Genomic DNA, 24,752 nt, shown 5'->3' with positions numbered 1-24,752 from the left:
AGATCCAGACTTCAATGACCACTTCAGTCTGATTAAAAGCACGATTTTCTCTCGAGAGACAGGTTCTAGGTTTAATCCCGACGTGAGGTAGACTATATCCATATTTCACACGATATTCATTTAATCACCATCACCCATTCAAATTCAAATTCAACACATCCATTGGTCACCACTTAATTTGGGACGTAGGTCATTTGAGACGGTTTTGGTAAAACTTGCTGGTGCAAGGTCTCCGATCTTCCCGAAAAACTTAGGTTCTATGTTCTTCAAAACAAAGACAGACACAGATGTTGATTTAACAACTGGAACCGATACGACACGAGAGAGTAAAATTAAGTAAGTATTGAGTTTAAAATGAAATATTGAGAGCTGAATTCAGAGAACTAAAGGGAACAAGGCTTGAAGAATGACATGAAATAACGGTAATGATTATTAATACTGGTAATCCCAGAGCAGAATTATAAATAAAAAATAATAAATAAAACTAATTAATGAACAAGTTTCAATGGAATGAATAAACTCACAGGAAAGAGATTAAGAAATGATCATAATAACAAATTCTAGACAGAAGTGACTGATATAAATATAAAAAAAATCTTCTTGATATAAATGATACTGTTATAAAGGAAAATGTATCAGAGAATTGAAACTACAATAAAACCGATTTAAGAGATAGGTTAAACCGCCAAAAACTGTCATTCAAGAAATTAAATTTAATTCTAAATTATCTTGAACACGTTTTTACCTCGTACTTCCGCTTAGGTTGTTATGCATTACCCGACAATGATTTTCAGGTTAGTTCCTGATAATAAGTGATATAAGGACACAAACAAATATTCTTAAACAGTAACATTTTTAATTCTCCACGCATATGGCCCCATTCACCTCTAGTTTGCACACATTCCCAAATTTCTAGATATAAAAGGGCATTGCTTGTCCAATATCTCGTTTGCATCAACTATCCAACGATCTTTAGGGCTTCGTCTTCCCCCTTAATATACAATAGTTTAACTATCGTATATGTCCAATGTCTTTCATCTACCATGACCAAAACATTTCGAAATACTTTCCAATAATCTAATTGAATCTATCCTTTTTACTTCATCTTCCACCTTTCTTCCCTCAATTATTCCTCTCATGCTTCTTATGTTACTCAATTGATTAATTATAATAGCTTCAAAATTATCTCACCCAAGCTTAAAAAAGACAAATTTAGAAAAATGCTATTCTTCTCTCCACAATTTCATTTTTAATGGAGTAGAAGCAAAGGTTTTTGTGTCAATGGTACACCTGACCTTTAGACGCATTCCATTTCCCCGTGTTTTTCTTTGCATAGCAAAATTAGTTAGCTCGAGTGAACTTTATGTTTCAAGTCTGATGGACATACTGAGGCGACTTTATAACTAAATGCAACGCGAGAGAGAAATTGCGTACATTTGTTTATTCTTAAAGGTAATAGTCTTTTGCATGTAATCGTCGTTAGCTTCAAATTCTTGCAGGGAAATATAAGTTTACAATTGTCATACTAATGCTAATAGTTTTTTTTTTTTTTTTGTAAAAATCAATTATTCTTCCATCGCACATAATAACAACAGCGGCTAGACCTTTCCAGTTTTCTTCCTTTTAAAAATCACTCTTATTTCACACTACTCCCAATCACTTGTAACCTTTTATTCTTGTTTCAACATTTTTGTTTCACTATCCGCTATCAATTTTGTATCACTAATATCTGCTCCATTCAAACTCATTTGTTCTTTGTCTGACTTCTTACACAAGTTTATCTTAAGAATATTGAATTTCAACGGAAACAGAACCTACAATTGTCTCAGATCTATCTTTATACTACAATAAACCATTCACTGTTCCATCTACATACGATATTCTAACAGGTTTTGCTGCCAGAGCAAAAGAACGCACACCCCACATTGCCTCTACTGATTCTATCATAAGCTTGTGTCTAGAACATTCAAACCACATACAGTTTTTATTCTCTTCCTTTCAAACTTATTACATAACTCTTTCAAAAGAAACCTTTATCTACACCTCGTCTTCCTTGCCTGAACTCAAGACTATTCTTTTTTTTTTATCAGCCCTTCCGTCACTTGCATTCCTTTCTAAATTAACCCTACTCACTTTTCTTAGCATTGCTAGTAAAGTTATGCCTGTATAGTTCTTAAAGTAGCTTTTAACACCCCCCCCACACATACACATTTATATTTATATATATATATATATATATATATATATATATATATATATATATATATATATATATATATATATATCATCATCATCATCTCTTCTCACTCCTGACGAAAAGGGCCTAAATTAGATTTCGCCTGTCGTCTTTATCTTAAACTTTTAAATCATTATTTCTCCATTCATCATCTCCTACTCCACGCTTCATAGTCCTCATCCATGCAGGTGTGGGTCTTCCAACTCTTCTGGTGCCTTGTGGAGCCCAGTTAAAAGTTTGGTGAACTAATCTCTCTTGGGGAGTGCGAAGAGCATGACCAAACCCTCTCCATCTACCCCTCACCATTATCTCATCCACATATGGCACTCGAGTAATCTCTCTTATAGTTTAATTTCAAATCCTGTCCTGCCATTTAATTCCCAATATTCTTCTGAGGGTTTTGTTCTCAAATCTACAATATCCGATGGATATTGTTTCACTGTCATACCACGACTCATGTCCTACAGTAACACCGACCTCACTAAACTGCTATATAGCCTAATTTTTATGTGTAATTTTAGGTGATTTGATTTACAAATTTTAACCTAGCCATTGTCTGATTTGCTTTTTTTCAATCTTTCATTAAACTCCAATTCTAAAGACCCCGTATTATAGATCTTAGTTCCTAAATGTTTAAATGATTATACCTCATTTCATCTTCTATTGCGTATTTCGTTCTCATTATCTCTGTCTTTCTTCTATCTATCTTGAGCCTAACCTCCTGTGATATTTCATGGATTCTGGTAAGCAAGCATTGCAAATCCTGTGATGCTCTGCTAATAAGGACAGCGTCATCTGCAGACTCTAGGTCAGCTAATTTCCTATTACCAATCCAGCCCAATCCTTCTCCACCACCTCCAACTGTCCTATGCATTACAAAATCCACGAGGAGGATAAACAACTTAGGTGACAACACATTCCCTTGGAGTACTCCACTGTTCACTAGAAATTCATTTGATAGGACTCCTTTAACATTAGCTTTGCACTTACTATGCTCAAGAACAGACTTGATCAAATTAACATATTTACGAATGCCATAAAAAATGCCATCAAAAGTGGATTCCTATATTCTACACATTGCTGTACAACATGTCTTAAACTGAAAATTTGGTAAGTACAACTTCTATCTTTTCTAAATCCTGCTCGTTCATCTCTCAGCTTTTCATCAATATTTCTCTCTAGCCTCTTTAGAATAAGCATACTATATTTTTTCATGACACCTGACGTAAGTGTTATGCCTCTGTAATTATGCAATCAGTCAGATCTCATTTTTGTTTTGCCATTTTCACCAACCCTCCTAGCTCCCATTCATGAGGTTTTGCCTCTTTATGCTACATTCTATAAAATAATCTTCTAAGTATTCTGGGAGTAACTTCATTTTCGGCTAATATCATATCAGCAGTTATTCCATCGTATCCAGGGGAATTTCATCGCTTGCTTTTTTAAATAATAGCTTCGACTTCAAACACACTGAATTAATTCATGGGCACATAACTATCTCCCTCAGCTTCAGGTATATTAATCAAATTATTCCCTTCATATCTCCTATTCATCTTCACTAAAGTGTTCCACTCAACGTTGCCTTTCTTCATCCTCGGTTGTTATAACAGATCCATCTCTCTTTTTGATGGGTATATGCTTCTTATTTGCCCCGTGGAAATTTCACTAATAATTCTATGAGCAATTCTTACACCACACACACACACACACACACACACACACACACACACACACACACACATATATATATATATATATATTAATATATAAATATATATATATATATATATATATATATATATATAATCTGTAAACTTGTTTAATTTAATAGCAATAACTCATTGTTTATGGTATTTCCAGTTTGAATACTATATATTTTTTAGTCCCCCTTAAGCAAAATTATTCTATATTACATCCTATTTATAAATATTTGTCGTAATTATATGCAATTTTCGCTTTCAAATGTTAATTCAAAACACTTTTTAATTTTTCACAATTCTTAATGGGGCCCCACTTAACAAAGGCGTCTCTAATTTTCTAAATTGCAATTTTTCAAAACTAAGTAATCCGCTGCATCACTTAACCTCCCTCCAGCCTTTTCATTTCTATCTTAATCCCATCTGGGCCTTCGCTAACAACTCTCCCCACCTCCTCCTACCCCACCCTCACCCCTACACCTCTCCTAAGCATTTTCTTCAGCAGCAGTCCTCGCTCGTTAATGGGTTTATTGTCCTCTGGTGTGGGTAATTACCTCTCACCTGTTCCTCATCTAAACTCACTAAGAGGAAGAAAAAAGATTAATGTAAGAGGAGCCCATTGAACGCTAATGAACCAGACACTCCTGAATATATTGTATCGAATGTTATCGAAATTTTTTCTTTTTTTTAGTAATCTTTCTTATGTACACCAAGCGACAAAAACCGGTGTCGCCTCGCCAGGCCTGACTTGGAAAGGTCATGCCCTTCTTGCCCTGAAAGGTGGCCGACGTTTAAATAACCAAGACATCGTTTGATGGTTCGAATGTGAGGGGTAGAGAAATTACCATTAGCACTCAAAGAAATGCGATGATGAATGAGATTATATATATATATATATATATATATATATATATATATATATATATATATATATATATATATGTATATATATATATTAGAGAGATAAAGAGGTTCTATCTCTTATTCCTATAAGAAATGCAATCGTTTTCGATAATAGTGATCGAAAAGTATAATCACATATATCATTCCTTAATACATTTCTCTATAGAACATCCTTAAATACTGTGGGAACTGACTATTCCAATTAATATACGTCAGAATGATATAGCCTTCGTTTGCATTATTCTAGCAGCTGCTCTCTCTCTCTCTCTCTCTCTCTCTCTCTCTCTCTCTCTCTCTCTCTCTCTCTCTCTCTCTCTCTCTCTCCCTCTCTCTCTCTCTCTCTCTCTCTCTCTCTCTCTCTCTCTGGTTCAAGAATAAGTTAGATAAGATCATAAGAGCTCTCTAAATCGCTCTACCAAAGAGCAAATGGAGTCTCTGCGGATGGACTAAAAAGTCTTTGAGACATCAAAATCCTTGTAACTCTCTCTCTCTCTCTCTCTCTCTCTCTCTCTCTCTCTCTCTCTCTCTCTCTCTCTCTCTCTAGTACCTGTATCCAATAGATAGATAAGGACACACTTTTTTATGTTATTTGGATGTGCCCAAGGATCACACAAAACCGATAACTACTTTGCAAGCTTGCGTTGGATTTGCATTTCTTTTTGGGGAAAATCCCAAGTTCCAAAGATGTTCAGTAACTATCTAAAAACACAAGCAAACCACCTAAACCACGTGTGATATTGCTTGATTTTCAGGCGGTCCCTGGTCACGTGGTTTAATTTTTTTTTTTTGTTACTTCACTGAAAACCCCCCGACATATTCCCTTTTATTGAATCGTAACAGCAGTAAGGAACCAATGACTTATTTTATTTCATGAATGCTCATAGCGATCAGTGGTTCTTAACCTTTTTTCAATGCATGCTCTCTTTTCAAACCAGCATAAAATTCTTGCACCCCAGACGTGTTGAAATACAAGAGAAAAAACGCGCAAATGCTATGATATAAAGTGGATCTGATGTGTATTAAATGAAAAATTGCTTCTAGGACAAATACTGTATTACTGTTTTCACAGAGAAAAAATAAACCTGCGAATAAAACGAGATATTTTTGTTCTAATTATTCATATTCATATGGTTACGAACCGACCACACACCGCTTAAGGGAACAGGCACCTATTTTTAAGAAACATCGAGCGAAGTCAATCATAACTTTGTTGATACCATTGTCATGAATTGTGGCTATTAGGTAAAAGAAATTAAATTTTAGTATATTATTAACGTCTTTCATATGTTAAGACATAAGATATGTAAATTGGTTAATTTATATTAATTACTTTTCCCTTATGTAATTACCCTTGACCCACTTTTAAATAGACCCTTTAACCTGTTACCCGTTGTTATCGGGAAAAAATTTTTACTTCGGGACTGACTTAGTTAGCCGAAGCAGTCTGGCAACGAATTGTCTCCGACTCGGAAGCCACACTCTCGTAGGATATTTTAACCTTGTGCTTTTATCACTAGGACTTTGATGGATAAGATTTTCTCCTACTTTTAAAAGCCCTATATACCAGCCATGATCGTGGTGTAGATTGATCCTTGGGAGTGACCTACCATGTTGAACAAAGTGCCGTGATTTGATGAAGTTCTACAACGCTCGTCCTCGTCGTGTCAAGAGGCTTGATCAAGAGCCAGAACATAACCTCTTAATATTGCCATTTGCCGCTCTGGAATTAATTACAGGTAAGGGTCAACTAGAGAGTGGGTCTCAAGTCAAGCCCTTTGTAAATTCCAGCTTAGGAAAGCTATTTCTTAAGTAAGGCCTTGCATGTCTTTAATATATATGTAATCATCTATGAGCCAAATTTAAGTGTCTTGTGTCTTGGCATATATCCAGGTTAACGTTAGCAATTGTTTATCCTTTAGGGAGTATCCAGTCAACATTATTCGATTGTTCTAGGTTAGTCAATAGCCATTTTATGTCAAATTGATTAAATGTGTAATTGACTGGTAAGCCAGGAATGATAGGCCATTTTCATAACCTTTAGTTCTGCTTGGTAATTTTAATTGATTGATTGATTGATTGAAAGTTTTCTGGCATCCTGACATCTAATTTTAATTGATGACCTATCGAAATTTACAGGTGATTACCGAACTGAATGGAGACATTGTGTTATACCCACTACTTCGCATCTAGCTGTAATTACTTCAGGACCTCGGGCAGTTATTGAGAGCCTCTAATAGTTTATTTAAGTTGCTTATGTTTACTTAAGGGAAGTTCTCTATTTGTTAGTATATTGTTAATATACAAATTAATTATTTTATGTGTTTCCTTGGTGCCTATAGTTTTTACCAGTGTTTTTGGTGTCTCCTTGATAGAATTTAGTTCATGGCGACCGTGACAGGATAGTTGCATGTTAGGTAATTAATTAAGAGGCTCTCAAAATTAGGTTGTACTAGTTTAGCTGTAGCTCACTCCCACGGGTTTTCTATTAACGATCTTTGTTGTTGGTGATTTTTTGTCAAGTAAGATATAATGTCAAATTTAAAATTGCTTCTTACTCAGAGAAAGGTTATTCGTAAGAAAGTAACTGATGCCTTTAATAAATTGGGGTCCTATGCAAATTTTACTGCATCCCGGAAAAGTGTCTCCTGTTAAGTTACCAGAAGGGTTTGTTAGACTTGGATTCTAAAATTCAAAATTTAAAGTTTGAGGATAGCGCAGTTACAGAACTCGAATTAGAAGAGGAATGTTTGGGTTGTATTGATTATTTAGAGAAGATAGAGAGATGTTTCCCTTTACTTGAAGTTTCTCCTTCCCGTAGTGTCACGGACACGGCTCTTAGTTTATTAAAGCAGCCAACAGCTCCCCTCCCAAAATTTAGTAGCAAGGAAAATGAGGATCTCTTACAGTTTTTTGTAGAATTTGAGGCTACTACTGGTGTTTATAAATATCCCGATAGGGATTTGTTACTTTTGCTTAAACAGCAAGTTGAAGGTCGGGCTAAGGTTTTGCTGAATTCTCTTGAAGCAGATAAACAGAGTTACCAAGATGCTAAAACGCTCTTGATTAAAGCTTTTGCTTCGGAAGAAGTTAGGAAGTCTTCCACCGTTAAGAAACTAACAGAGTTGAAACTAAATCCAGGTGATGACCCATTTAATTATGTATCTAGGTTAAGGAATTTATGTGAGTCTACTAAGGTTTTGCAAATGTCCTCTGATGATTTTTTGACTTATTTTGCTTGGCTAGGTTTGAATGATGAATTTAGAAAAGAGTTAGTGCAAATTACTAATAAGACTTCTCCTTCAATTACGGAAATTTTGGATAACTTTTTTGTAGCTTGCGAGAGGTATGAAAACTCGAGAAAAGTGTCAAATGTTACGCCTTCAAAGCATTCCTTATCATGCAATGGTAGTGCTGAAAATGCTGATAGTTTTGCTAGTTTGGCAGTTAAAGTGCATTCTCCTAAGAATAAAGTCCTACCTAGTTGTTCGTTATGTTCTAAGGTTCATGGTAAGGATTTCAATCATTTACTATATAAATGTACAAAATTTCCTACTCCTCAGTCTAAAGTAGATAAATTGAAGTATTTTAAAGGCTGTTTGAAATGTGCTAGTTTTTCGCATCCCACTGCTAAATGTAATTTTAGGTTTAAACAAAAGTGTTTTAAATGTTTTGGCTGGCATTTTTCTTTTCTGTGTAACAAAGATAATTCATCTGATTGTAAGAAAAGTGAAGAAGCTATAGCAAGCACAGAAACAAATAATGGGGTTACAGTGTTCTCAAATTTCGTTAGTGACTCTGTTCTTCCTACTTTCACTTTTGGCATTGTTGGACAAGAGCGCTTGTATAGGGGTATAAAAGACAGTGGGTCTCAAAGTACTTTTGTTTCACAGAAATTAGCTGATACTTATGACTTTGAAACTATCAGAAATAATGTTAATCTTACAATTCATGGTTTCAATGGTGTTAAAACTTATCGGAACAAGGTAGTTCAGGTGCCTATTACACTAGGAAATGGTCGTTATAAGATTCCAGCCATGGTTATTCCTGAAATAAAGATTAAGTTGAATTTGCCGATGCTCGGCACGGCAGTGAAGGGTTTTTTAGATAAAGGGTTTTCATTTGCTGATGGGGGTCTTCATTCAAATATCCGGGAAGTAAAGGATATTGAATTTCTGCTTGGTTCTGATGCTGCTTATTGTATTCCAAGTAAAGACGTCCTGTTTGGAAAGGGTACTCTGTCAGTATATGTAGATTCCCCAATGGGCGTTATGTTGGTAGGCAATGTTCAAAGATTGATCGATAATATAGATTTTTTGCCATGTCATTCGATGTCTGTTAGTGCTAGTATTCCTAGTCCACCTAGTGTGGAGTCTTTAGTAAGTGTCCACACTCACTCGTTATTTGTTGCAGATTCTATCATACCTACTTTGGATGATGAGGTTCATGACCTTCACTATGATACTTTGAAAGTTAGTAGTAATTTTTCGGTTTTGAATGACAAGGGAAAGCTTATGGAGTGTAAACTACAAAAGGCAACAAATGAAATATTGGAGCTTGAATGCCCTAAATTCATTAATTATGACCAAACTATTTATGAGGAAGAGACTGTAGAACTGAATAAGCAGTTAGTTGATTATACTTTTAATAATATATCTAGAGAAGTAGATGGTAGGATTCGAGTTCCCTTACTTTGGAATGGTGAGGTATCACACTTGCTATCGAAAAATGAACATTTAGCAGAGGTAATTTTGAAGTCTAATTTTAGGAAGCTTAAAAATAATGTGGGTTATTTACATTTAATGGATCAGACTATTAAGGATCAAATAGCAGCTGGTATAATAAAACCTATTCATGATCTTGAACAATATAAAGCCCTGCACCCAGATTATGCTTTTCTTCCTCACATAGGAATTTTTAAGCCTGAGAGGGAGACGACTAAGTGTCGTGTAGTCTTTTTATCCAATTTGAGAGAGAATGAGAAAAATAAGAAACTAAGCCTCTCTCTCAACCAGTGTATGCATCCAGGTCCCACATTGAACCAAAAGCTATCCTCAGCTTTTCTTCATTTAAGGTTCGGTCAGAAATTGCTTACCTATGACTTGAAAAAAGCATTCAATATGCTTTCATTAAGTGAATCTGATCAGTCAAAATTGCTGTTTCTTTGGTATAAAAATGTTAAAGCTGGGGACTTTTCTGTTGTTGCTTATCGCAATGTGAGGCTGAGTTTTGGGTTGCGTTGTAGCCCGTTTTTGTTAATGCTTTCCTTATATTATATTTTAGCTTTTAAGGAAGAAAAGGATAAAGATTTGTCAGAATTAAAACATTTAATGTATACCTTGCTGTATATGGATAATGGTGCAATTACCATGGAAACTGGAGAGTCTTTAGAATGGGCTTATAATGAGCTGCCTCGCATTTTTGCTCCGTACAAATTCGAGGTTCAGCAGATTATCACTAATGATAATTCCTTACAAATTAAGATAGATGAAGACATGAAAACTCAGACCCCTGAAACTACAAAGTTGTTTGGTCTTGCATGGGACAGAGTAAGAGATGAAATATTTACAAAGCCTATTTGCCTTGATGGCAAGGCCACCACTAAACGTGCTGTTTTAGGAACAATTGCTTCTCAATTTGACATATATGGCTTTAACATGCCTATTTTAAACAGAAGCCGTTTGTTTATGCACAGGCTTCAGTGCAATAAAAACCTTGGTTGGGATGCATTGTTGCCATTAGAGCTTCAACGTGAATGGGGAAATATATGTAAACAAGCTAATGCTTCTCCTCCCATTAAGATAGGTAGATATGTCGGACCAAGGAATGGTACTTATAAGCTTATGGCTTATACTGATGCTAGTCACGACTTATATGGTTCAGTAATTTTTTTGCAGCACGTTGAATCTGGTAAGGTGAGTTTTGTTCAAGCTAAGAACCGTATGATTAACACTCAGCTGGAGAATAAGTCAATTCCTTCATTAGAGTTAAATGCCATTGTTTTGGGTGTCGAAACTCTCGTGGAACTGCAAAGAGATATCTCTGGACCTTCTTGCCTGAAACCTGTTAACATAGTAGAAATGGTTCTCTATGCTGATTCTCTTTGTGCCCTACACTGGCTTAATTCTTCCTCCCAGAAACTGGATAAAATGCAAAGGTGTTCAACTTTCGTAATGAATAGAATTGGTAATATTCAAAAATTGTGTCAACGATTTCCAATAAGATTCTGTTTCATTTCAGGGAAAGAGAATCCGGCCGACTGTGTTACTAGATGCCTCTCACATAAGCAGTTGTATAAAACTAATTTTCTCGTCGGTCCAGGCAAGAAGTTGGATGACCTCCCTGGTGTGGAACATGACATGACTTTTATTATTCCAAATCCCATGACTGTCACAGACTCTGGGTACCTCTCAAAGTTGAATGCACCTTTAGGGGCAGAACTTTCTCAAACTACTTTTTCTTCCTTAACAGGTTTTCCTGAATATGTTATTGATCCCTGCAATTATTCCAGCTTTCGTAAGTTGATTCTGATTTATCGAAGAATACTAGTAGGAATAAGAAACTGGAAGTCAAAGGCAGGTATATGTTCTCAAACCTCATCTGATACCAACACTAATCTCTTTGCAGAAGCTAGTAAGAGAGTTGTTATAACAGAGCAAAGGAAGTGGTTTCCAGAGATCTTTGCTTACTTTCAAAATAAGAATAGTTTTAATCTGAAGGCCATTCCTAACCTCATTACTCAGCTTAATATATTCATGGATGAAAATGGTATTCTTAGGGTTAAAAGCAAATTTAAGAAATGGTTTAGCAATAATGGTTTTCCTATTTTACTGCCGAGAGACAGTGCTTTGACGAAGTTAATTATTTTGGATGTTCATTTCAATCTGTTTCATGCAGGATGTTATTCAGTTCTAGCTGAAATACGACGACAATTTCATATCCCTAGGCATTTTTCGACCATCAAAAAAGCATTAAAACAATGTGTGCATTGTAGGCGTTTTTGTAATAGAACTTTCAAACTTAGTCAGAATTCATATTGGGAATTCAGGTCTAATTTACCATCCAAGCCATTTGCTAATGTTTTCATTGATCATATGGGTCCTTTCCATGTTAGGAAGAATAATGAAACTCAAAAAGTGTGGTTATTATGCATTACATGTACTTGGAGTAGGGCAGTGAATCTTAAAATTTGCAAGGATCTTGGTGTAAAAGAATTCTTGCGATCTTTCCAGCTGCATTGTTTTGATTATGGAATCCCTGAATTATGCGTCAGTGATATGGGGACACAGCTTGTAGCTGGGGCTAATGTGATGCAGAACTTTTTAAGTGATCATGCTAGTCAGTTATATTTTGAAGAAAACAATATTCGCCCTATACAGTTTCAGCAATATTTTAAAGGATGCAGTAAGCTTGGATCTCTTGTTGAAGTTTGTGTCAAACAGGTTAAAAGATTGTTGTTTGGAAGTATAAAAAATCTTGTTTTATCTTATGATGACTTTGAATTTATTGTTTGCCACACTGTTCACCTTGTTAATAGGAGACCTATAGCCTTTAAGGAATCCCTTAGAGAAGAAGATTTAGACTTTATACCTGAACCAATTACACCTGAACAGTTAGTTAAAGGCTATGAACTGACTTCCATGAACCTCCTTCCAGAATTACAGGGTATACCAGATGAGGATCCTGACTGGCAACCTTGTGTAAATCCCCAACAGGTTAAAGATGAGTATATGAAATTAAGGAAAGTCAGAAATAATCTGTTATCAAAATATCATAACGAGTTTTTGGGTACACTGATTGACCAAGCTGTTGATAAAAAGGATAGATACCGACCAATTACACAGAGGGGTATTAAAATTGGGGATATTGTCCTACTGAAAGAGGTGCACACAAAACCTAACAATTATCCTATGGGTTTGGTGAAAGAATTGCAATATAACAGTATCGGTGAAGTTACAGGAGCATCGATACAAAAGGGTTCTACTAGGGAAGTTGTTAAGACACATTACAACACTGGTTCCTTTTCTTGAAAGATTAGATGATTCGGAACTTTCGTCGACTAATGATTCAGTTAAACTTTTATCAGAGCCTCCCCATGTCAAAAGAAAGGCTGCTATAGTTAGTGAGCAGAAGACCAGGGAGATTTTAACGGAGTGAAATATTAGTGCATTGTTTATATTTTTAGATGCAATTTTTTGTACTAAAAAAGTTGCATCGCTGGTGGTGGACTAAAAGAAATTAAATTTTAGTATATTATTAACGTCTTTCATATGTTAAGACATAAGATATGTAAATTGGTTAATTTATATTAATTACTTTTCCCTTATGTAATTACCCTTGACCCACTTTTAAATAGACCCTTTAACCTGTTACCCGTTGTTATCGGGAAAAAATTTTTACTTCGGGACTGACTTAGTTAGCCGAAGCAGTCTGGCAACGAATTGTCTCCGACTCGGAAGCCACACTCTCGTAGGATATTTTAACCTTGTGCTTTTATCACTAGGACTTTGATGGATAAGATTTTCTCCTACTTTTAAAAGCCCTATATACCAGCCATGATCGTGGTGTAGATTGATCCTTGGGAGTGACCTACCATGTTGAACAAAGTGCCGTGATTTGATGAAGTTCTACAACGCTCGTCCTCGTCGTGTCAAGAGGCTTGATCAAGAGCCAGAACATAACCTCTTAATATTGCCATTTGCCGCTCTGGAATTAATTACAGGTAAGGGTCAACTAGAGAGTGGGTCTCAAGTCAAGCCCTTTGTAAATTCCAGCTTAGGAAAGCTATTTCTTAAGTAAGGCCTTGCATGTCTTTAATATATATGTAATCATCTATGAGCCAAATTTAAGTGTCTTGTGTCTTGGCATATATCCAGGTTAACGTTAGCAATTGTTTATCCTTTAGGGAGTATCCAGTCAACATTATTCGATTGTTCTAGGTTAGTCAATAGCCATTTTATGTCAAATTGATTAAATGTGTAATTGACTGGTAAGCCAGGAATGATAGGCCATTTTCATAACCTTTAGTTCTGCTTGGTAATTTTAATTGATGACCTATCGAAATTTACAGGTGATTACCGAACTGAATGGAGACATTGTGTTATACCCACTACTTCGCATCTAGCTGTAATTACTTCAGGACCTCGGGCAGTTATTGAGAGCCTCTAATAGTTTATTTAAGTTGCTTATGTTTACTTAAGGGAAGTTCTCTATTTGTTAGTATATTGTTAATATACAAATTAATTATTTTATGTGTTTCCTTGGTGCCTATAGTTTTTACCAGTGTTTTTGGTGTCTCCTTGATAGAATTTAGTTCATTAGGTATTGCTGTCTGTCCATCTGCTATTTATGTTTTGCTTTCGGTTCAGCTTGTAAAGATTAAAGCTATTAAAAGTCCAATTATGGAAAATGATATCCCTAATTAAGAAAACTTTGTTACTTTCGACAATTTTAACAAGGGAAATTTTTCAATATTAAACTTACCCGATAATCATGTAGCTGTCAACTCCGTTGCCCGACAGAATTCTATGGAGGGATACGCCAGCTATCACAATACTAGAAGGGGGTGTACTTACCAGCGCCACCTGTGGCCAGGTACTCAATCATTTGTTGTTGACACCTCCTCAATTATTCCTCTGTCGTGCTTCCGGCTAGACGTTCTGGGATACGCTTATGGTCTTCGAGTTTTTTCACGGATATTTGGTGAAGTATTCTCTCAGATTAACGGCTGTCGCTTTACTGGAATCCTTCTTATATTAGCTAGATAGCTTTTATATAATACTGATATAACGGTTAACGAATTTTGCTTGTTTTTGGATCACCCTTTGGCTAACTCTTTGAAACAAGATGTCTGACGTTTCGCAAGCCCCCTCCCATAGACGATGTAGGTCTTGCAATAGGCGTATTCCGAAGGCCTCGGTAGATCCTCACAACGCTTGTTCTGACTGTAGGGACAGGCCCTGTCTATTAGAAAATCGATGTGAGGAATGCGCCGGACTTTCGGAATTGGAATTTGTCCGTCTTTTAAAATATTCATCTAAGTTAGAGAGAGGTAGAGTTAGGAGAAGTTCTTCTCACTCTTCTATGTTTTCCTCACCTCATGATCCCCTACCTTTTCCTACCCCTGTAGTGGCTACCCCCGAACCTACTGTGTGCCCTCCGCCTGATATGTCAGTTGTTTTGCGTGCTATTCAGGCTTTAGGCGATAAAGTAGAATCAGTGGTAAGTGACCATAAGTCTCTGATGGCCGAAGTTAAAGAACTGAAGGTCAAGAGTGCAGTGGGTGGAATTAGTGCCAGTGCTGTGACGAGTGCTAGTGTCGGTGCAGTGCCAAGTGCTAGTGGTGCCAGTGTGGTGCGTGAGGATTTTTCTGTGCGAGCCAGTCGTCCTCCCAGTCCGGGACCTCTTGCAAGCTCCCATGCCCAGGGGAGAAGCAATGTCGAAGGGCTTAAGGGTTCGACAGGCCTTGTTAGGCGCACAGAACTATCCTCGGTGGTTGCGGGCGTGTCTTCCTTAGACCGTCACTCCCACCTGCAGACGATTGAGCCCGTCTTATTCTCGTCCGCTGATCAACTAGCAGGGAAGAAACGTTGGTCTCAGGTCTCGAGACCGCTTAAACGTAGAGTCCAGTCCGCGAGTGCTCAGCCAGGTTGCAGTCATTGGCTCAGCTCTGACTCGCCTCAGTCATCTGTCGACTGTACTCCGCCCAAGAGGAGTAAGGTTCTGCCAAAACAGAGCCCGACTGTGACTTTACCTCAGTCTGTTATCGTTTCTGCCGATCCCAAGTGGACCCTGCTTCAGTCCATGCAAGCTCAGCTTTCGGACTTGATGCGTGAGTGTCGGGCTGAGAGTGTTGCACCTCCTCCTCCGCCTACACTCCCTCCGCCTGTTCTCGCTCCGCCTGTGCTCGCCCCGCCTGCACTTGCTCCGCCTGGTCGCAGCACCATCTGCCAGGCGTACGATGTTGAGCCACTTTCGGAGTTCGCTGTTCCCAGTGGTGTTCAGCCTCAGCCTTCTTTAAGGCAACCCTTGCTTTGGGATCAGGAGAGTTATTCCACTCTTCCTCCGCCTCCCCTTGCTGCTCCACCAGTGGTGCAACTCTCGGTTGGGGTACAACAACCTCTCCCCTCCGTGAGTCTGTCTGCTCAGCCATCGCTGCAGCGAGCTCAACCCTCCTCAAGACAAGCTCCTCTACACCCTGGACTTGCGCCTCAGGAGCCTCAGCTTGCGAGAACTTTACCTTGTTCTGCGCAGCCTCAACCTCATCATGCTCCGCTCATCTCACAGGAACAGGAACGGACTACTCCGCCTCCGTCCTCCGCTCAGCTTGTGCAATCCTTGGGTTCAACCTCTCTTGCTAGGAGTCAACCTCCTTCACCCATGCGCCTGCCTTCTGCTTCGTCTGTTGTTCAGCCTTTGCAGTCTGAGCCTCAGGTTTTCCCTCAACAGTTACTGGAAGAGGAAACCACTGTTATTGTTCCTACCCGTTCTGACTCTGCGGTTCAGCATTCTGGTCCGATCGCTTCGCTACCCTCTGCTGATGAGGTGTCGGATGATGAGGAGGCACACCTTGATCCCTCATCAGACGTGGACGAATCTAAGCTTTCTCCATTGTCGATTGATTTTCGTAAGGTCTTGGCTCTACTCAGGGAGATTTACCCAGACCACTTCGTCTCTGCTATTCCCCGCTCTCCACCATCTGAGTTTTCGCTGGGCGTACAACAAGCTAAGTCCAACTATACTAAGCTTGTCCTAGCTAGATCCTCCAAGAGGGCTTTAAGGATCTTAGGGGAGTGGCTGCAGTCTAAACAACACCTTGGCAAGACTTCCTTCATGTTCCCTCCAACGAAGCTCGCTTCGAAAGGTTGCGTTTGGTATGCCACAGGGGAAGCACCAGGCTTAGGAGTACCTGCCTCTGCCCAGGCTGACTTCTCAAGTCTGGTGGACTCGCCTCGGAGAACTGCTATGAGACGCTCGAAGGTTTGTTGGACCTTCTCAGACCTGGATCATTTTCTGAAAGGGTTGTTCAGAGCATTTGAAATGTTCAACTTTCTCGACTGGTGCCTGGGAGCCCTCAGCAAGAAAACCTCTCCTGCGGACAAAGATTCTGCCATGCTAATAATGTCCTGCATGGATAAGGCCATCAGAGATGGATCGGGTGAGCTAGCGTCGTTATTTGTATCAGGGGTGTTGAAGAAAAGGGAACAACTGTGTACCTTCCTTTCCGCCAGCATTACACCTTGCCAACGGTCACAACTCCTTTTTGCTCCACTCTCAAAGTTCCTCTTTCCCGAGGAGCTAGTTAAGGACTTGTCGGCTGCCCTGATACAAAAGGACACGCACGATCTTGTAGCCTCATCGGCTCGTAAGTCTAAGGTTGCCACCTCAGTCCCCAAGACTTATCGCTCCCCAGTGGCTGATACCCCGGCTACGAGGTTCATACCGCCCTTTCGTGGTAGAGCCCCCAGCCGAGGAAGCTCCCGTCCAGACTCTCACAGGAGCAAGTCTAGGAAAGGATCCAGGACATCTAAGGGAAAGAACTGACTCTCAGATTCTCCAGACAACAGTAGGAGCCAGACTCAAGATCTTCTGGCGAGCCTGGGAGAAGAGAGGTGCAGACGCACAGTCTGTCAGTTGGCTGAGGTACGGTTACAGGATTCCATTCTGCCTCAAACCACCTCTGACCACATCGCCCATCAACCTCTCTCCCAACTACAAAGAAGAGGACAAGAGGCTAGCATTGCAACAGGAGGTGTCGCTACTTGTGCAGAAGAAGGCAGTGGTTATAGTCCGGGACCATCAATCCCCGGGCTTCTACAACCGTCTCTTTCTTGTGGCCAAGAAGACAGGAGGTTGGAGACCGGTGCTGGACGTCAGCTCTCTCAACGAGTATGTCACCAAGCAGACGTTCACGATGGAGACGACCAAGTCGGTCTTAGCAGCGGTCAGACAGGAGGACTGGATGGTCTCGTTGGACTTGAAAGGTGCATACTTTCACGTTCCCATTCATCCAGACTCCCAACCTTTCCTGAGATTCGTTTTCGGAAAGGTTGTCTATCAGTTCCAAGCCCTGTGTTTTGGCCTAAGCACAGCTCCTATGGTCTTTACTCATCTGATGAGGAATGTAGCGAAATTCCTACACTTATCGAACATCAGAGCCTCCCTCTACCTAGACGACTGGCTGTTGAGAGCCTCCACGAGTCGTCGTTGTCTGGAGAACCTCAATTGGACTTTAGACTTAATCAGAGACCTAGGTCTATTAGTCAATATAGAGAAATCTCAACTCATTCCCTCCCAATCCATTGTGTACCTGGGAATGGAGATTCAGAGTCAGGATTTTCGGGCTTTTCCATCGGCCCCCAGGATAAACCAAGCCCTAGAGTGCATCATGAGCATGCTGAAGAGGAGCAATTGCTCAGTGAGACAGTGGATGAGTCTCACAGGGACCCTCTCATCACTGGCCCTGTTTGTCGAGCTAGGAAGACTCCACCTCCGCCCTCTTCAATTCCATCTTGCTGCTCATTGGGACAAGGGCTCGACTCTAGAAGCAGTCTCTATCCCTATCAACCAAGAGATGAAGACCACTCTCCTGTGGTGGAAGCACAATCTCCTTCTCAAGGAGGGTCTATCATTGGCCATCCAGACCCCCAATCTTCATCTCTTCTCAGATGCATCGGACTCGGGCTGGGGTGCGACCTTGGACGGACGGGAATTCTCAGGAGTATGGAACAAGGAACAAGGATTACTCCACATCAACTGCAAGGAACTGTTAGCAGTTCATCTAGCCCTGTTGAACTTCAAGTCCCTCCTGCTAGGCAAAGTGGTGGAGGTGAATTCAGACAACACCACAGCCTTGGCTTACAACTCCAAGCAAGGAGGGACCCATTCGAGGAGCCTTTACGAGATCGCAAGGGACCTCCTCATTTGGTCAAGAGGTCTAAACCTCACTCTGGTCACGAGGTTCATCCAGGGCGATATGAATGTTTCAGCGGATCGCCTCAGCAGAAGGAATCAGGTCATTCCCACGGAATGGACCCTCCACAAGAGTGTGTGCAACAGACTTTGGACCTTGTGGGGTCAACCTACCATAGATCTGTTTGCCACCTCCATTACCAAGAGACTCCCGCTTTATTGTTCCCCTGTTCCAGACCCTGCAGCGGTTCATGTGGATGCTTTTCTTCTGAACTGGTCCCATCTCGACCTGTACGCATTCCCTCCGTTCAAGATAATAAACAAAGTTCTGCAGAAATTCGTCTCGCACGAAGGGACACGGCTGACGCTGGTTGCTCCCCTTTGGCCTGCAAGAGAATGGTACACAGAGGTACTTCAATGGCTAGTCGACTTCCCCAGGACTCTACCTCTAAGAGTGGACCTTCTACGTCAACCACACGTAGACAGGTTGCATCCAAACCTCCACGCTCTTCGGCTGACTGCCTTCAGACTGTCGAAAGATTCGCTAGAGCTAGAGGCTTTTCGAAGGAGGCAGCCAGTGCGATTGCCAGAGCTAGAAGAGTTTCCACTCGTAGAGTCTACCAGTCTAAGTGGGAGGTCTTCCGAAGCTGGTGTAGAGCCAATTCAATTTCCTCTACCAATACCTCTGTGATCCAAATAGCTGACTTCCTTCTACATCTTAGGAATGAGAGATCCCTTTCAACACCTACGATTAAAGGATATAGGAGCATGTTGGCCTCAGTTCTCCGCCACAGGGGTTTGGACCTGTCTTCCAACAAGGACCTTCAAGACATTCTCAAGTCTTTTGAGACGTCTAAAGAACGTCGTATTTCCACTCCAGGCTGGAATCTAGACGTAGTCTTAAGGTTCCTTATGACATCTAGGTTCGAACCTCTCCAGTCAGCTTCCTTCAAGGATCTTACCCTCAAGACTGCTTTTCTCGTTTGCCTTGCAACAGCTAAGAGAGTCAGTGAGGTTCATGCCTTCAGCAAGAACATTGGTTTCACAACCGAATCTGCAACATGTTCTTTTCAGCTTGGATTCCTAGCAAAGAACGAGCTTCCTTCACGTCCTTGGCCTAGATCGTTCGAAATACCTAGCCTCTCCAACATGGTAGGTAACGAACTAGAGAGAGTTCTTTGCCCTGTCAGAGCTCTCAAATATTATCTGAAGAGGTCTAAACCTATTCGAGGACAGTCAGAAGCCTTATGGTGTGCCATCAAGAAACCCTCGAGACCCATGTCCAAGAATGGGCTTTCGTACTATATAAGGCTTCTGATCAGAGAAGCACATTCTCACTTAAAGGAGGAAGACCTTGCATTGCTGAAGGTAAGGACCCACGAAGTAAGAGCTGTAGCTACTTCGTTGGCCTTTAATAAAAACCGTTCTCTGCAGAGCATAATGGATGCAACCTATTGGAGGAGCAAGTCAGTGTTTGCATCATTTTATCTGAAAGATGTCCAGTCTCTTTACGAGAACTGCTACACCCTGGGACCATTCGTAGCAGCGAGTGCAGTAGTAGGTGAGGGCTCAGCCACTACATTCCCTTAATCCCATAACCTTTTTTAACCTTTCTCTTGAATACTTTTATTGTTGTTTTTTATGGTTGTTACGGTAGGCTAAGAAGCCTTCCGCATCCTTGGATTTGGCGGGTGGTCTATTCATTCTTGAGAAGCGCCTGGGTTAAAGGTTTGGTAGAGGTCCTTTAGTAGGGGTTGCAACCCCGTGTACTTTGGCACCTTTGGGTTGATTCAGCCTCCAAGAGGAACGCTGCGCTCAGTAAGGAAGACGAACTTTAAATAAAGAGGCAGAGTAACGGTTCTATTCGACTTCCTTACCAGGTACTTATTATTTCATTGTTATTTGAGATAACTGTTATATGAAATATGGGATACTTAGCTATCCTTTAATCTTGTACACTGGTTTTCACCCACCTCCCTGGGTGTGAATCAGCTACATGATTATCGGGTAAGTTTAATATTGAAAAATGTTATTTTTATTAATAAAATAAATTTTTGAATATACTTACCCGATAATCATGATTTAATCGACCCTCCCTTTCCTCCCCAGAGAGAACCAGTGGACCGAGGAATAATTGAGGAGGTGTCAACAACAAATGATTGAGTACCTGGCCACAGGTGGCGCTGGTAAGTACACCCCCTTCTAGTATTGTGATAGCTGGCGTATCCCTCCATAGAATTCTGTCGGGCAACGGAGTTGACAGCTACATGATTATCGGGTAAGTATATTCAAAAATGTATTTTATTAATAAAAATAACATTTTAATTTTGCAATAATATTGTAAACTTGCAGTAGAACCCATATATAACCGGAAGAAATAAGTCAATAATTTTGATTTTACACTTTCCTTGCATGTTAGTTTGGTTTTGAAAGGCCGGCGACCACAAAATTTGTTGATTATCGATTCTTTGGACAATTAGTATGAATATCTAAAACACACACACATATATATATATATATATATATATATATATATATATATATATATATATATATATATATGTGTGTGTGTGTGTGTGTGTGTTTGCGTGTGCGTGAGTGTGTGTGTGTGTGTGTTTGCGTGTGCGTGAGTGTGTGTGTGAATATATAAACCATTGGTAGAAACATAACATATACACCTAGTAACATCCATCGCCTTCGAAAAAAATCTAGAAAGTAATAATTCCATTGGAAAAATCATGTGAATATTACGTCATTATTGATTATCTAAAATAAATTCTTCAGAAAAGTACTCGTGAAATGCGTTTTTCCGAGACGTATTTTCTTTGTTTCGAACGGCTCTGATATCGATTCGTACCGAAAATGGATTGTTTTAAAGCCCAAACCTGAAAAATAAGTCGAAGCCTTCGGTTATTTCAATGCGGTTTGCTGAAATTGTCAATTACCCTTCGCCTGTGTTCGATCGCCGAGTGCGCTGCAGGCGTTACTTAATAATGAAAGTCATAAATTATAGTATTAATCATCTTTTCATCTTCCTATTCAGTCTCTTAACTTTTCCCTCAAATTGCAAATCCGAGCGTTGAACGACTTCAGAACTTTCAGACTCAAATCCATAAATCAAATCAGGTAGTTCATTATTATCATTACTATTATTATTACCATTATTATTATCATTATTATCATTATCATTATCATTATTATTATTATTATCATTAATATTATTATCATTATCATTATCATTATTATGATGATGATGATGAGCTACTAGGGATTATTGAACCGAAAAAAGTGTTTTTTCGCGAGTCTTAAACGGCTTCGGAAGAAAATCTTCACGGATCTCAGAATAGCTTCAGAGGAAATGGCCATAGACTTAGCATGGAGTTCTGAATGACCCTAGAAAAGAATCTCTGAACGACTTTGGAAGAAAACTTTCCCGGATTTCCAAATGCCTTCAGAAGAAACAACCGTAGACTTGGCATGGAGTTCTGAATGACTCCAGAACAGATTTTTTTTTCCTGGAGTTCCCTGAACGGCCCCTGAAGGAAATTTTAAGGGATATTCAAAAGGCTTCAGAAGACATAGCCGTGGACTTAGCATGGGGTTCTGAATGACCCTAAAACAGATTTTGAACGGCTTCGGAAGAAAACTTTCCAGGATCTCCAAATGCCTTCAGAAGAAATAGCCGTAAACTTAGCATGGAGTTCTGAATGACTCCAGAATGGAATCTTCCCGGAGCAGTTCTGAATGGCTCCGCCCAGAGCTTCAAATGACTTCTGAAGACCTGATCTCTTTTTTTTTCAAACTAAGCATGCAACGCAGTGAACATTGTTAATGGCTATTTTTGGAACAGGGAGCTGACTGTGAGAATTGTGTATTACAACTACAGGATCAACAGGAGGCTCTTCGGAACACCTTCATCTACAGCTGGTTTTGGTGGTAGCTGCAAAAGTTTTCGAGCTTTGAACATAATATACGTGCCTTGAATGATCCTTTGCTTGGGCTTTTGCTACGATGTCCTATAATTGGAGACTATTTGAACTAAGGAAATAAGGACGGAGACAGAACGGTTCAAATGAACGGTGAGTGACGTGTGGTTCTTCAACGGGATAGTCCCAAAATTCGACATTGAAGAAAGGACATATTCAGATCGTATTGGTAAATATATTGTGTTTCTGGTCGTATACTTTAGCGTGATGACGTATGCGGAGAAAATTTATAGCATTCCTGTCTTTACCCATCGCCCTGATGGACAAAGATATGGATGCCATCGATTTCTCTGAGGAATCTGACGAACAGCACTGAAATCTCTCTTGAAATCTAGAAGGAAACTGACGAACTAGGAAAAATACGATGAAATCTCGAAGGAAATTGACGAACTATGGAAACTGGAAGATGAAATATCAAAGGAAACTGAAAAACTAAAGATCTTGAAAAACTAGAACAGACAGAAGAGAACAGCAACGAAGAGGCTTTAAACAAAGACGTAAAATAACCTTTAATGCTAGAGGTAAGTCACCTTGAAATAAAGGTAAAAAAGTCCCTAGTACGAGAAACAAGGCACCAGAAAATAGAGATAAAAAACCCATTAATGCTAGAAATAAGGCACCTCAAAATAAAGGTAAAAAACCTTAATGCTAGAAATAAGGCACCTAAAAATAGAGGTAAAAGAGACTCAAGTGCTACAAGTAATGCACCTCAAAATCGAGGTAAAAAAAGCCCCTAATGCTATAAATAAGGCACCTAAAATAGAGGTCAAAGAGCCTCTAATACTACAAGTAATGCACCTAAAAATCGAGGTCAAAAAGCCCCAATGCTATACATAAGGCTCCTAGTAATAGAAGTCAAAAAGCTCCTAATGCTATAAATAAGCCATCTAAAAAGAGAGGTCAAAGAACCTCTAATGCTTAAAGCAATGCATCACAAAATCGAGGTAAAAAAGCATCTACTGTTATGAATAAGGCACCTAAATATAGAGGTCAAAGAGCCTCTAATGCTAGAGGTAATGCACCTCAAAATCGAGGCCAAAAAGCCCCTAATGCTATAAATAAGGCACCTAAAATAGAGGTCAAAGAGCCTCTAATGCTTGAAGTAATGCTACTCAAAATCGAGGTAAAAAAGCCCCTAATGCTATATATAAGGCTCCTAAAAATAGAGGTCAAAGACCCTCTAATGCTTGAAGTAATGCTACTCAAAATCGAGGTAAAAAAGCCCCTAATGCTATATATAAGGCTCCTAAAAATAGAGGCCAAAGAACCCTCTAATGCTTGAAGTAATGCTACTCAAAATCGAGGTAAAAAAGCCCCTAATGCTATATATAAGGCTCCTAAAAATAGAGGTCAAAGACCCTCTAATGCTTGAAGTAATGCTACTCAAAATCGAGGTAAAAAAGCCCCTAATGCTATATATAAGGCTCCTAAAAATAGAGGTCAAAGACCCTCTAATGCTTGAAGTAATGCTACTCAAAATCGAGGTAAAAAAGCCCCTAATGCTATATATAAGGCTCCTAAAAATAGAGGTCAAAGAGCCTCTAATGCTTAAAGAAATGCACCTCAAAACTGAGGTCAAAAAGCATCTAATGGTATAAATAAGGCACCTAAATATAGAGGTCACAGAGCCTCTAATGCTAGAGGTAATGTACCTCAAAATCGAGGTAAAAAAGCCCCCTAATGCTATAAATAAGGCACCTTAAAAAGAGAAGTCAAAGAGCCTCTAATGATTGAAATAATGCTCCTAAAAAATCGAGGTAAAAAGCGCTTAATGCTATATATAAGGCCCCTAAGAATAGAGGTCAAAAAGCCTCTAATGCTACAAGTAATGCACCTCAAAATCGAGGTAAAAAAATCCCCTAATGTCAGAGATAAGACACCTCAAAATGGAGATAAAAAAGCCCGTTATGCTAGAGATAAGACACCTCAAATGGAGGTAAAAAAGCCCTTTATGCTGGAGATAAGACACCTCAAAATAGAGGTAAGAAGTCAGCTAATGCTAGAGATAAGGCACCTCAAATT

At 39.4% G+C, this 24,752-nt stretch overlaps 1 protein-coding gene and 2 long non-coding RNA genes across 3 annotated transcripts in view; all 3 read left to right on the top strand.

The window, feature by feature from the left end:
* The window catches only part of LOC137644014 (uncharacterized), a 358,557-nt gene that overhangs the window by 151,954 nt on the left and 181,851 nt on the right, over positions 1 to 24,752 (top strand). The window lies entirely within an intron of this gene.
* LOC137644010 (uncharacterized) lies at positions 6,131 to 7,150 on the top strand. The gene is made up of 2 exons (XR_011045112.1): positions 6,131 to 6,572; positions 6,973 to 7,150. It is a non-coding gene; the product is annotated as an uncharacterized lncRNA (long non-coding RNA).
* LOC137644006 (uncharacterized) lies at positions 13,017 to 14,081 on the top strand. The gene is made up of 2 exons (XR_011045111.1): positions 13,017 to 13,555; positions 13,904 to 14,081. It is a non-coding gene; the product is annotated as an uncharacterized lncRNA (long non-coding RNA).

Source organism: Palaemon carinicauda, chromosome 1, assembly GCF_036898095.1.
Source record: "Palaemon carinicauda isolate YSFRI2023 chromosome 1, ASM3689809v2, whole genome shotgun sequence".
Taxonomy (NCBI): Eukaryota; Metazoa; Arthropoda; class Malacostraca; order Decapoda; family Palaemonidae; genus Palaemon; species Palaemon carinicauda.
This window is presented reverse-complemented; position numbering and strand designations above follow the sequence as displayed.